The sequence below is a fragment of the Diorhabda sublineata genome, chromosome 5 (assembly GCF_026230105.1).
Source record: "Diorhabda sublineata isolate icDioSubl1.1 chromosome 5, icDioSubl1.1, whole genome shotgun sequence".
NCBI lineage: Eukaryota > Metazoa > Arthropoda > Insecta > Coleoptera > Chrysomelidae > Diorhabda > Diorhabda sublineata.
The window spans coordinates 28,656,979-28,669,756 of record NC_079478.1 but is presented as its reverse complement, the minus strand read 5'-3'; the positions used below and the strand labels follow the sequence as shown (position 1 = coordinate 28,669,756).

Here is a 12,778-nt window from a genome sequence, read left to right as displayed (position 1 = left end):
CGAGAAGTATATTGGACAAACTAAGAGATTCGTTATTGTCCGTTTAAAAGAGCACATATCTCATTTTAAATATGGACGGGCCGGAAAATCGAGTGTTGCCAATCAAGCTTCCAATCACAATCATGACGTAAATATTGATAATGTAAAATTGTTAAAAGACTTATCCAATAATAAAATGATGGATGCATTTGAAAGCATTGAAATTGCTAAATGTGAAAGTGTCTTACATAGGGATAAAGGGCCAAGGAGGTTTTCTCGCTGGAAAAATTTTCGCGGGAAAAGGTTTTTCAGTGAAAAACAGGCAAGTCGAGTCAATACATGATAAAACTCTTCTTATCTAACGTCCGGTTTACGTAGATTCACAGCGCTAATGTCTTCACGAGCCTCATCCCAATACCCAAAAAGTCGATTGTAATTGCATCCGAAATGACCAGCCGGGCCGCTTCAGGTACGGTTTGTAGCCGCGTAGGGAATATGTTACAAATAATGGTTTATTGAATATGATTTCTAAGGTTTTAGATTTATGGTAAAGTAAAAGGAAAGTTTGACTTGACAAAGTTCAACTTCTTGTGTATTTGTTCCTAAACATATATTCTTAGAATTTTTTCAAATACTGCTGATTCATTTTGAACGTTATTGAGAATTATTGAGATATTCCTGCGATCCAAATAATTAAAAGGAAACAATTTTACTCAAAAAATTTCAAGCGAAATTATCAAATTCTCTTTAATAATTTTAATTATTATATTTAGTACGACTCAAAAGTATATTGGCAACCATTACCAATGAATGTTATGAAAAAACCTTAACACATATTTGTCTTTATGTTCTCGTATTTTGATTGAATTGTGACAGCTATATATTTGTTACGTCCCTGCTGGAAGTAAACACTTTTATAACCCTATTCTACTGGAAAAACGCTATTCAGAGATAATTGCTAGTCTCATGGCCCATTAGATCTTTCATTCTGTACATTTTATGTTCGTCATCAAAATGGTTTTGGATCATTGCTTATTAAAAATAAAATGGCTATGAAATATACCAACACTCCGTACTTTCACCAAGCTATTTCAGTTGATAATTTAAAAAATTAAAACTGATACGTTTATTCCAGCAGTGTAAATGAAAACATGATAACAGAATACTATTGAAAGAGAACAACTAGAAACAGTATTTACCAGGCAGAACTAACAGTATGAATTCATTTTAGAAAAGCAAAGCTTAAATCTTAAACCATGACAATAATTTCTTGCAGTGAGGGTAGACGTTGAAAAGGGTGTAGAATACTAACAGCTCCATCTCTCTCGAAAAGGTGAGAAACCTCTTCGTTTGACCATTCTATCAGTAGAAGAAACTTAGTTGGTTGTGCAATTCAGCCGTAAAGAAGACACCAATTCAATATAGGTACACCTTGCCTGGAAACCTGACAAATACAGAACCAAAATAATTCCGAAAACAATAAAAGGCTCAAGTGATTTCTTGCATCTAACAAGATATGTTAATAGAAACCATGAACTTTAGACTGTTGGAACTGCTAGCAAAAAGCAAGGACATATATAGTCAAGAAAAACACGTAAAATCTCTTCTTGCTTCCTGTAAAGGTGTTTCACTGAATTTGTCTCAGTTGGTATTCAGTATAAAATAATGATTACTTTCAACCCAAACCAGAATTTTGTTGAGCACCACGATACTGGTATAAAAAACCCTCAAACCAGAAATTGGTGAGTTTTACAATCTAATGACAAAAGGAGTAGAGTTATAAATAGGATTAAGTCATGCCTACGCAGCCAAGAGAAAATCTTGTGGATAGTTTTTGGTATAGTAGATGTGGCTGTACGTTTAACACTTAATGAGGACTGTCAATAGAAGGCAAATGTATATCCAATCCGATTTCTTGGAAATTATGGCAATGAAAAATTATTCATGAAACAAATGATATATATTCAGAGAACCTCCGAAGTTCTCATAAATGAAATTCAGTCCATTCTGGACGTACAATTCTCCTGTGGCAAAAGCAGATATACATTTTGTTACCAAAAAAAAAATAAGAAGACTACCAGAAATGTCTATGTTTGGCTACATGTGTTTTGAAGGTCAATGAGAACTTTTCTTGTATTCGAAATTTTTGTAATCTTTCAAATTTGAGTTTAGTAACTTCTAACGAAGTTTCAAAACAAGCTTAGTTAATCGTTTAACGTATGCTCATGTTTTAAGAGAGAAGTGACAAGTTTCAACTTGTTCTGGCTTGTCAATTTGGTACCATTACTGCTTCAGTAAGATTGTGTTTTTGCAGTGTGTCGAGAACAAGGTATTATCTTCACGATAGAAAAAGGTTCCAAGAAGCTCACGAAATGTTAAAATCTGTCTGAGATTATATAGTAACTTTGATCGATTTAACTCATTTTAAGTTAAGAAACGACCGGGAGTTCTTTGTTCAAAACGACGATTGACTTTTTCGAGACATTAGCGAAGGGAGATATTTGAAAACGGACTAGCGACTCTTCCCTTCAACAATATAAAGTGATGCTGTTGATTTGCGAGTTGTTGCCAGTCAAAAAATTTTATTTCTGTGCACATACACATATTTAGCATGTTTTCACCTTCTTGCTTTCAAGAATCAGAACAAAACTGTTAGAAGAGTATTTTCTGAGTAACAGCAAACAGTTACTAAGCGATACTATTATTCCATCTAACAAGTCCCCTCATATCATGCATGTAATTTTTTTATGAAAATTGATAGTTCAAAACTATAGGATTTGAAAACGCGAGGTTTATGTTAATTTGCAAAACCGGAAAAATGTTTAGAAAAATTAATTATTAAGAAAATCGATAAATGTTTCTTTCTCATGGTATGAAATGAAATGTGTATTCGATAGAAAATTTCATTCTCTTTCAGAAAAACTTTAACCAAACTAATGTTTTGGCCAGCCTAGTGTGTAATGAGAGAGGGAATTTCTCCTTTATTACGTAACAAGATTTTGCGTATTTTGTTTATTTTAATGTCTACTTTAAGATTGTCTTGGTTTTGCGGGCTCAGAAACGGCCGAATATATCCAGTAAACTAGCTTAAAATCCATTGACCAAGAAAATGGTTTGGCATTTCGTAAAGTTTCTTTTTTTGAAGAAAACGGCGTAATCTTCTTCTTAGTGATTGCATCACACATAAAACACTTCTTTGGTCTCCTTCTCACGCTATCTAGGATCATAGAAAGGTTAGTCCAAAAAAAGGCTTTTATCAATTCCTTGAAATGGGCTTTAATCTTGTTTTCCGCTGAGATCAGTTTCCAAAGAACTAAACTTATCCATCTCCTGAACAGTCTATTATGCCCTAATTAAACGCATCTCTGATACGCCCTTCTATTCTGGGGTACGTTTGGTGCGACTCAATTTGAGTGAATCTTCAAACTATCAAAGAGAGCTGTTAGATATTTACTCGGACTAAACGGCAGGGATCACTGCAGGGACTTCTTTAAAAGATTAAAATTTTTGACTCTTCCTTATTCATCTTTGAATCCGTTTGCCTAATTCGTAAACACGCTTCTCTAATTTCAGAGAGGACGGCTATCCACTTAAGAAAGCAGAGCACGTTTTATATTTACCTAGTCCACGTTCAGAATTAGTTAAGGGCTCAATATTTTATAATGCAAAAAAATGCACAATCACTTGCCAATTGAAATGAAATCATCTTTTCCTGCGTTCGACAATAATTTGAGGGCATATTTACTGGAAAGTGCATTACTATTACCTATAATTTTGTTATTCATTGTGGTTTTCTTCTGTGTAATGAAATTTTCTTTTATTTGTTTTATTCTTATTCATTTTTATTTTTGTTTACTAGTTTTTACAAGTGTTTGTCTACAATTTGTAACAATTGTATGACAATAAAGCCTTTCTCTCTATATATAAAAACCATCGAAGTTCTAGAAGCTTATCCATACAGCAACTTCATTATATGTATAAAAAAATATGAGAAAGTAATTTTATAAAAAAAAGTATTTATAAAATATATAAAATTATAATCATAATGGAACAATAGTACTTTCACATAGAAAAATTTATTCTAAATGAATATACATTGACTATAATTTCATTTATCAAAAATGAGCTTATGAGAAATGAGAAATAAATGGATTTTAAGCTGGTTTGCTGGATATTTCCTGCCGTTTCAGAGTCCACAAACCAAGATGATCTTAAAGTAGGTATTAAAACGAACAAAATAAAAAAATCATGTTATGTAATGAAGGAGAAATTTCCTCCCTCATCACACACGTTAAAAAAAGGCTTGTCTGACTTTCTACTACTCTTTAGTCAAACCATTCCATATCATGAGAGAGAAAAATTTATCAATTTTAAGATTATTTAAGTGTTTTAAACATTTTTACCGGCTTTGCAAATCCTTGCAAACACCGCGTTTTCAATTTCTACTGTTTTAAATTATCAATTTTCATACACCTTATAAAGGAACTTTTTAAGTTGACAGCTCCTGGACTATATGATCTTATTATTTGGATACGGAATGTAAAATACCCATATTTCTATCTTAAATTTTAAGTGTCTATACTTTTCTCACTAAATGAGGATCCCATAATATTATTCGTCTGATACTTCTCAAAAAATCTCAGTTTTTCATTCAGTTGCTTGCAGTTCAGTTTCGCTTACTAACATGCCTATTACGAAAAAACTGCAATTTATTTACAAGTTCACTGTATTTAGATAGAGATATCTTATATGTACCTTTCAATATTTTCTAACCGAGCGCAGCTGATCTAGTGTTGAAATTATAACAAATACCGAACACCTACTTTACTCATTAATATAAAGATATTAATAATAACCTAAATATAAATCACAACACGTGATATTAATAAACATACTGCTTATTATTTATTAATAAGTAAAACGGAACACATACGACACTAAATGTGTTTTATCCAAGTACAAAACAAAAGCACAGCTGAGTGAATTTGTCGGTAATGCGCTTTAATGTAAAATTAGAAAATATGGTAATTGACGTCGCTAGAAATCTATGGATGTGTTTTGTTTTTCTGTCGAAAGACTGCTTGGGAGAGAACGATGAAAGAAAAACAAAAAGTTCTTTGCCATCGTAGGTGTCATTGACGGCTCATTAACAAATTATTATGGCACCACTACAGCATAATATTTTTCGTCTTGTTTGAAATGTGAATTATTTTTATGGTTGGAATGGGAAAGTGAAGTTTCAGATGGATGATATTCTTGTTGGTTTTTAAGAAAAAGATTTTATATAGGGTGCTGATCGTGTTTTATGATGTAGGTTATAGTTAAAGTTAGGGTTGCAAACTTTAAAATTTGGCTACCCGAGAAAACGCGTTAAAACTGCGGCTTTAGAGCTCAGAACACGGATGTGTTAGTAAATTTTTCCAACCACCTTTTTATTTATTTTTTACCCTTACAATCAAATTAAGTTATTTTTTATCATAATTAGAGGTAATCAAACTGAATAATCGCGTTAATAGTGACTACCCCATCCGAAAAAATGCGGTATAGTTTTGTGCAAATATGTTCTATTTTATCCAAGAGAGTGTTTTGATTTTTCAAATTATTTATCCATTTATTTTGAAGAGAACACCTTGTTCCCCCCGTGTCTTCAAACCTGTATACATTGTTATATCTTATATTTCGTATTTGAAATATGTGGGTACATTTTATTGAACAAATGACTGGGTGTGTGCAGATACTAATGTGTCCTTTGTATATTACCATAACATTACTACTTGATTAACCAATATAGATTACATTGCTTTATGAACACTTTAATTTATAGTTTTAAAATGATATTGAGATATTACCATATTTTATGATTATAATTGATACGTTGTGTTTGAAATATTACTGCAATTTGTAATGAATACATTAGTTATTTAAAATTGAAATTACCATTATTACATGGTCAATTAAACTGTCTATAAGTACATCTACACATCTATACAAAATATTCAACTCTTGTTATTTAGAAAGTCGAAAGAATATTACGTTAGGATGGTCCCAGAAGTACTTGGCTGTCCTAGAGATGACGATAGCTGCTACAAAAATCCCACTGTATTAGAAAGTACACAATCTATACAGCATATGTTTCAAGTTGGAAAATGTCACATTGTTTAATATTTGTTTGGCAGCCATTAATGATGAAGAAAATCCACAAAGCGGTATTGGGCATTTCAAAAAGTGCCCAAAAAATTCAAAATTTGCTCACATTAGAACAAAAATAGCGCCTGGATGATGTTTCCATCGAGTATTTGGCAATGTTTCACAAAATTAAAGCCGATTTTTCCATAACCGTGGGTCCACTCCACACCCGAAATAAAATAAGAATCAAAACAATGAACTGAAAGGAAAGAGCCTGCTTCAAAAAAAGGCAAAGACCGTTCCATCTGCAGGCAAGGTCATAGCGTTGGTTTTTTGGGATACCCGTGGGATAATTTCCATTAACTATCTTGAAAAAGGAAAAACTATCAACGGCGAGTATTATGCGAAGTTATTGCAACGTTTGAACGCAGTAATCAAGCAAAAACAGCCGCATTTGGCTTAGAAGAAAATGTATTTTCATCAATACAATACACCAACCCACACATCCGTTATTGCAATGGCCGAAATTATTGAATTTAAGTTTGAACTGCTACCTCCAGCACCCTGTTCGTCAAATTTAGCCCGCCCGGATTATTTTCTCTTCCTGAAGTATGTTGGTTGGTTAAAGGTTTTCCAACAATGAAGAGATGATGTCGGCAGTTAATGGCTATTTTGAAGAGCTTGATTAGAAGATTACGATAAAAAATAAATATATTTATGAAAAATAAACATATTTTTTTGTGGTTTCTTTGTTGGGTCAAGTACTTCTGAAACCATCCTCGTACTAGGTAATATAGCTCAACTTCTTCAGCAGGTTGGAGGAATGCAACCAAAGCAAAAACATTAGATAAACTCAATACAATTGCACATATTTCTGTCAAGCAAAAAACTGGAGGTAGAGCTCAACACCACTCAGCAATACTCACAAAGACCCCTTTGAAGTAAATGTTGGAAGAGAGAGCAGAAAAGAGAAAGCAAATCAGCTTGAATGTTAGAAACAAAAAAAATCAAAACCTGATAGGTAAAAAACCGCTAAAAGTACGGTGAAAAAAAAGGTGTTTGATAATGACAGAAAATTATTACATCGATAAAAAAGCCTTAAGCATGACGACGAACTTACCGACATGGAAGATGGTAGAATGGAAAATGATATTTGATTGATTTGCAAATAATTTGGAAGGAGTGGATAGATGTGATATAAATGCACCGATTATACTCGTTGGGTCAATCAATTATGTAGCGGGTGGGATTCACCTGAAGGCTATTTGTATGATATCCTCCTCAAAAGATAACTAATGTAGAGTTTTCAACTTTTCAATTCAAAGAAAAATATACTTATTTATTTTAATATCTATAGTCTTTGAGCTTTCATATTGTTTCATAATTTGTTCGTAACTAAATTCATTTATTCATAGCTTGTCATAATGAATACCTTTTAAACATCATATAATTAGATCGTGATTGCCATTACCCGAAAAGATGATCGATATTAGCCGCAGTTCAAGGAAATACCGATCAGAGAATTTTTTTGTATTTATCTTCATAATTATCACAATGGAGGAGCTGCAGTTGTTATGTTCCGAAATCTACATGTACAGCTTTCGACTCAAATTAATAACATCTAGTTTTTCTAATCTGTTTTCGAACTATAAACATTCCAAGTTAAGTGATCGGTATCCCCCAATTCTCCTCTATTTTCTCATTTCTAATAATCAATTGTCATCATTTCATTGATTCTCAAAAAGAGCCGGGAAAATTATACCAATTTTCAGGCCTGAAAATGTTATATCTTACACATTACTATAATATAAGTAACTAATTTTTTTAATATTTCATACTCTTTCGAAGATACTCTCTAGATACTCGACTAATTATGGAAAAATCGCCATGTTAGCGAAGCAAGATCTCTAGATTGGTCATTATATAAAGAGCAATTCGCATGATTAGTTGTTGAATGCAAATTCTCATATAATGACTTCATTGTTAGTTGACAAAGATTCAACAATGGCTGTATTCCGAGCCAATGGGGCATGAAGTAACCCTTGAAAATGTTCTACTATTGGAAGCCTTAGGCACAACCCCATGTTAGGTATATGTTGAATTAATTAGTGCATGTTTTTGTAGTGCTCCGTAATTTGATCTTGTGTTCTTCCGCATTTTTTATTCTCTGTAACGCGTTTCTGTAGGGTAACCTATTGCATTTTATAATAAACCGAATGGAAATTATAATTGTATTTTTATTACACAACCAGAAATATGCATCATTCTGTGTTATTTTATATTTACTATATTTAATTCATTCAACCCTGAACTACTTCTTTTATTACCTAGAGATAAGTAAGATTTATGTATATACAAGAACGCTTCAACGGAAAAGTGACTTTACAATGAAAAAGTTTGTCTCGGTAACTTACTCTTCATTAATCTAAAATTACTTTCTAAAAAGCCATTTTTTTATTTAATTCTGGGAGAAAGAACTTATTAGAGAGATCCTAATCAGGTAAATTTGTCGTATAGCTTGTTTTTTCTCCAACTATATAGCATAATTAGCATGATGTAGACCAGTTTTCATTTTGACTGTTTTCTCTTTCTGGTGAATAAGGGTGTATCCAAGTTTCATCTACTGTGACATATCGTCGGAAAAACCTACTTGCGTTACGTTTACCGATCAGTATTACGCCGTATCATGCCACTCACATTACTAATAACTTTCCATCTGTAACCTTTCATGTTCAGTTGAAATGCTTACTTAAGCTATATCACGTACTTTGAATTAAGATCACGAAGTACAGGGACACGAATTTCATCAACTAGTTTTTAAATAGAACATTAAATGATAGTTCAGCATTACCCGTGTTTATGCGGCAAATTTCAAAAACTGCGAACCGCTTACAAATATTTCAGGAAATTTTCGTAACTTATTATCGGTTGAAAAGATCATCGTCCAAATTTCATGACGAACAGGAATCAGGTTTAGGGGGGCTGTGCTCATCAATAATAAATACTTGAATTTTTCTGGATAAATTGAAACAGAATATAAGTAGCTCTTGGTAAATAACAACACTGAACATAATTACAATCTTATTAAGCATTATTTTTTTTATATGGTATTTATAATTATTTATTTTGTAATTATAATTATTTATTATTATTTGTTGTTGAGCTATTGAACATTAGGGAGAATTTATTGTGACGGACTCAATATCATTATCAATTTCTTTGATCTCAGAAAACTTTCTTCAATTTAATTTGATTATATCGTGGAAGTTCCGTAATTCTGTTTGATAATCATCTTCATGTTCCAGAAATAATTTGACTGTAGACGACTTCTGCAGGAGTCATTATTCTCTTATAATTTTGTTATATTTGCTAATGAGTTGAAGAGATAAATCCTTCCTTAAGCTAATAGAAACGACATCCTCAAAGCTGTTTAACTATTATATTATTTCCTGAATCAGCTAGCAACGAAGGTAAATGACCAGTATATGATGTTTCTGAGTTTTGTTATTTATATTGTGCCGATTAAACGTCATTTTTTAATCACAATTACGTTTTTTAACGCTACAATAAAAACTAAATGTCATGTAAAACAAACTGTTGTTAAAACAAAACGAAAGCTAACTTTTCATCCCGGCGGAAGAAAGGATAATGTTTTTTTACACCTCGGTTCATAGTACATTGCACCTTTTTCGTGGCAGAAAGTTTCGTGTATTGGTTCTGTACTGTACTTTCGCCGTCTGGAGCAAAAATGACTGATATTAGTTATTTCTTACTAACTATATTTTGTTTATGTTGGTTATTTACGATCAGGCTCTTACATACAGGTCTGGAAACGAGAGTAACGGGGTGAATTCATTTACAGGCGCTAAATTACCTCACTCTGCGGCAGACATGTCGGTTTTGTGATCAAGAAATGATATTAATCAAACCTAATAATAATAGTTATTATTTCTATAAGCAATGAATCGTTGTAAATCAAAGTAATTAATATAGAACGTAATTATATAAAAGAAGTTAAATAAAGAGATATAGTAATAGTTGTAAAAATACTGTCAAAATCTTCATTTCTGCCCTACCTCACAGTCTCACATGTAACCGCGCTCTACACACGTCCATCTCTAGAACACTTGGAATCCGGACAACCAGCTATATAAAAATTGGACTTGGTTTCGAGACCTGTATGTAAGACTTTGTTTACAATTTATGGTATTAAGATACAGTTTGATAATGACGTGTGTAGAATAGATCACTTTATTTAATTGAAGAATTATTTTAAAAAATGATCTCAACTGACGAATCTGCAAACGAAGAGGAGATAGAGAGAAATTTCGATGCCGAAGCAAAACTTATTATACAATCAGATACATTGCCAAAAAATTCAGCTTTCAGGACGAACTTTTGACTTGCTATAACGAAAAATAGTATACACCACACGGGCGTACCTCGGGCATCATGGAGTGTAGTGCATAAATCTGGATCTTTCTGTATCAGTAGTGTAATATACTATTATCAATAAGACATTTTCTTTTTTTATGGTTATTAAAACTAATCTGTCAGATTGATAACATCCGAAACATGATGGAAACTAACAATACAATCACCGAGGCGAAAGTTTTGTCAACCTTGTTGTCAACTGAAAAGTCAAACCGCGCGTCTACATACAAATTTCAAATAATATTTAAATAAACGACCATTTTCACGTATATAATCATTATTAACGAATTTCTAAACAAAAATTAAACAAAAAGATTTTTTGTTTTTCAAAACCAACACTACTACATCGATGTAAATGCCCAGTTGATGATTGACTATATTCATATCGAGCTCTGCAGTAAATAACTGGTATTCCTTTTAAAAAATATATTGTAGAAGGATTATTCGATAGATTTTATTTGACCGATACTACAAAATGTTCTAATAGTGGTATTTCTCCTTTTTCTTCCTTAGCCACGCCTTGATGGTCATTTAACAAGAGTAAATTTTTATCCAAATTAATGTCTTTTGTCTCTGTTCATTGATATTACATGTTGCATACTGTTGAGCATTTACCTATATTGCACAAAAAGTTTGTATTGTTGAATAAGCAGTTTGCTCATGCACTTTTTTGATGAAGTGGTAGTGGGAAATGATGGTAGGAAATGATGAAATCCAATTTTAAAACCCAAGATACTAAACAAATAACATAGTTGTGAGTGATTATCATTTGAAGACTAAATACAATAATGTATACGTGGATGTAAAAAAATAGAAATAAATGATTATTAGTGAAATAACGTGAAGATGTATGTTTTATAGGTTTGCTTTGAAAAAGCTTTAGCGACAGAAAAATCGAATTTTCTGTACCGATCTTTGTGTTTGTGATATAGGTGATTAACATTAGATATACTAAATCGGCTCGTCTAGGGAGTAATCGTCCTGAAACGAGATATTTTGGTACTTGGAATTTTATTTTCCAGACAGATGCAAGAAAATCATTTATATAAGTGAAAAGCTACATTTGCCAACAAAAAAGAATGACGAAAAAACCTCTGATTGTGAGGAGAGATAACTTTTGACACATAGCCCAAACTTCACCCTCCTGAGCAAAGATGATATTCTCCAAATAGGAATCAAGTAATTCTTTTTGGAAAAAATTTTATACGCTTTATATTTTACTTTTACTCGTTGGAACGAAATGGATATTTGAAATTTCATCAATGCATCCTCAGAAAATGCAAAAATCAAATTATTTCTCTTAAGAACCTATAGTAAATAATGATTAGAATAAAATACTGCACTTTTGTCTTGAGTCTGTGGAGGTTATACCCAAATCTACCGAATCACCTCTGTGGGATATGGACGTCATCAATAAATCTCCACGAATTCGTTTGTGTGTAATTGTCAACCGATTCTGTTCATTCGTGACTAACGTGCGTTCAGTTTCGTCTTATTTTGTTCATGACATTTTTCTATCTTAAAAATTGACGGAAACAAGATCAACTAGATGGATAATTATTGGTAGCGGTGGAAGTGTAAATAGTGTGTTTAGTATGAATATTACCAGAAGTAGAAACAATATTAACTATTTTATTTAATTGCATATCCTAGAGGTAACGAAATCACTAAATAATACTGCATTAAAGTACTTAAAATATTGCCCGAGAGCATTATAATCGTACCATGTGATTGCAGTGTTCAACAAATTTGAAAACCTACGCTAGTTCACGTACAGTCCCCTCCTGCTTACCTGCGACTTTTAGCCATACCGCTCAAGATTCTATGACTAAGAGGAACTTCCTAAAACTGACTTTTAGAATTACTTCAGTTTAACCATCCGTGGGTAAGGTGAATTTCAGACTCGTACATGGTAAGGTGGGGTCGGATCCGACTGGCTACTTCCGGAAATATGTTTAAATATTTTTTAAGGGTTAATTTTAATATTATTGCATATTATTTCATATAGTTAACCATAATAATAGTTAATAACAGAACGAATAGGTGAATTATCAAACATATCTATTTATGTAAAGATAACTATAAAGAACTTCTATTTACAATTTGCAAAAAAATAGTTATGATTTATAAAACTTGAAATATCCGCTTGTTCAAATTTGTCACTTTTTTCATCATTTGATGCCAAAGAATAGGATAAGTTTTGCAAAAATGTCGATATTGCCTTATTTGATTAAGACTC

At 32.2% G+C, this 12,778-nt stretch overlaps 1 protein-coding gene across 1 annotated transcript in view; it reads left to right on the top strand.

Moving 5' to 3' along the window:
- The window catches only part of LOC130443877 (protein Wnt-1-like), a 158,990-nt gene that overhangs the window by 125,754 nt on the left and 20,458 nt on the right, over window positions 1-12,778 (top strand). The gene's annotated exons all lie outside the window — the stretch shown is intronic.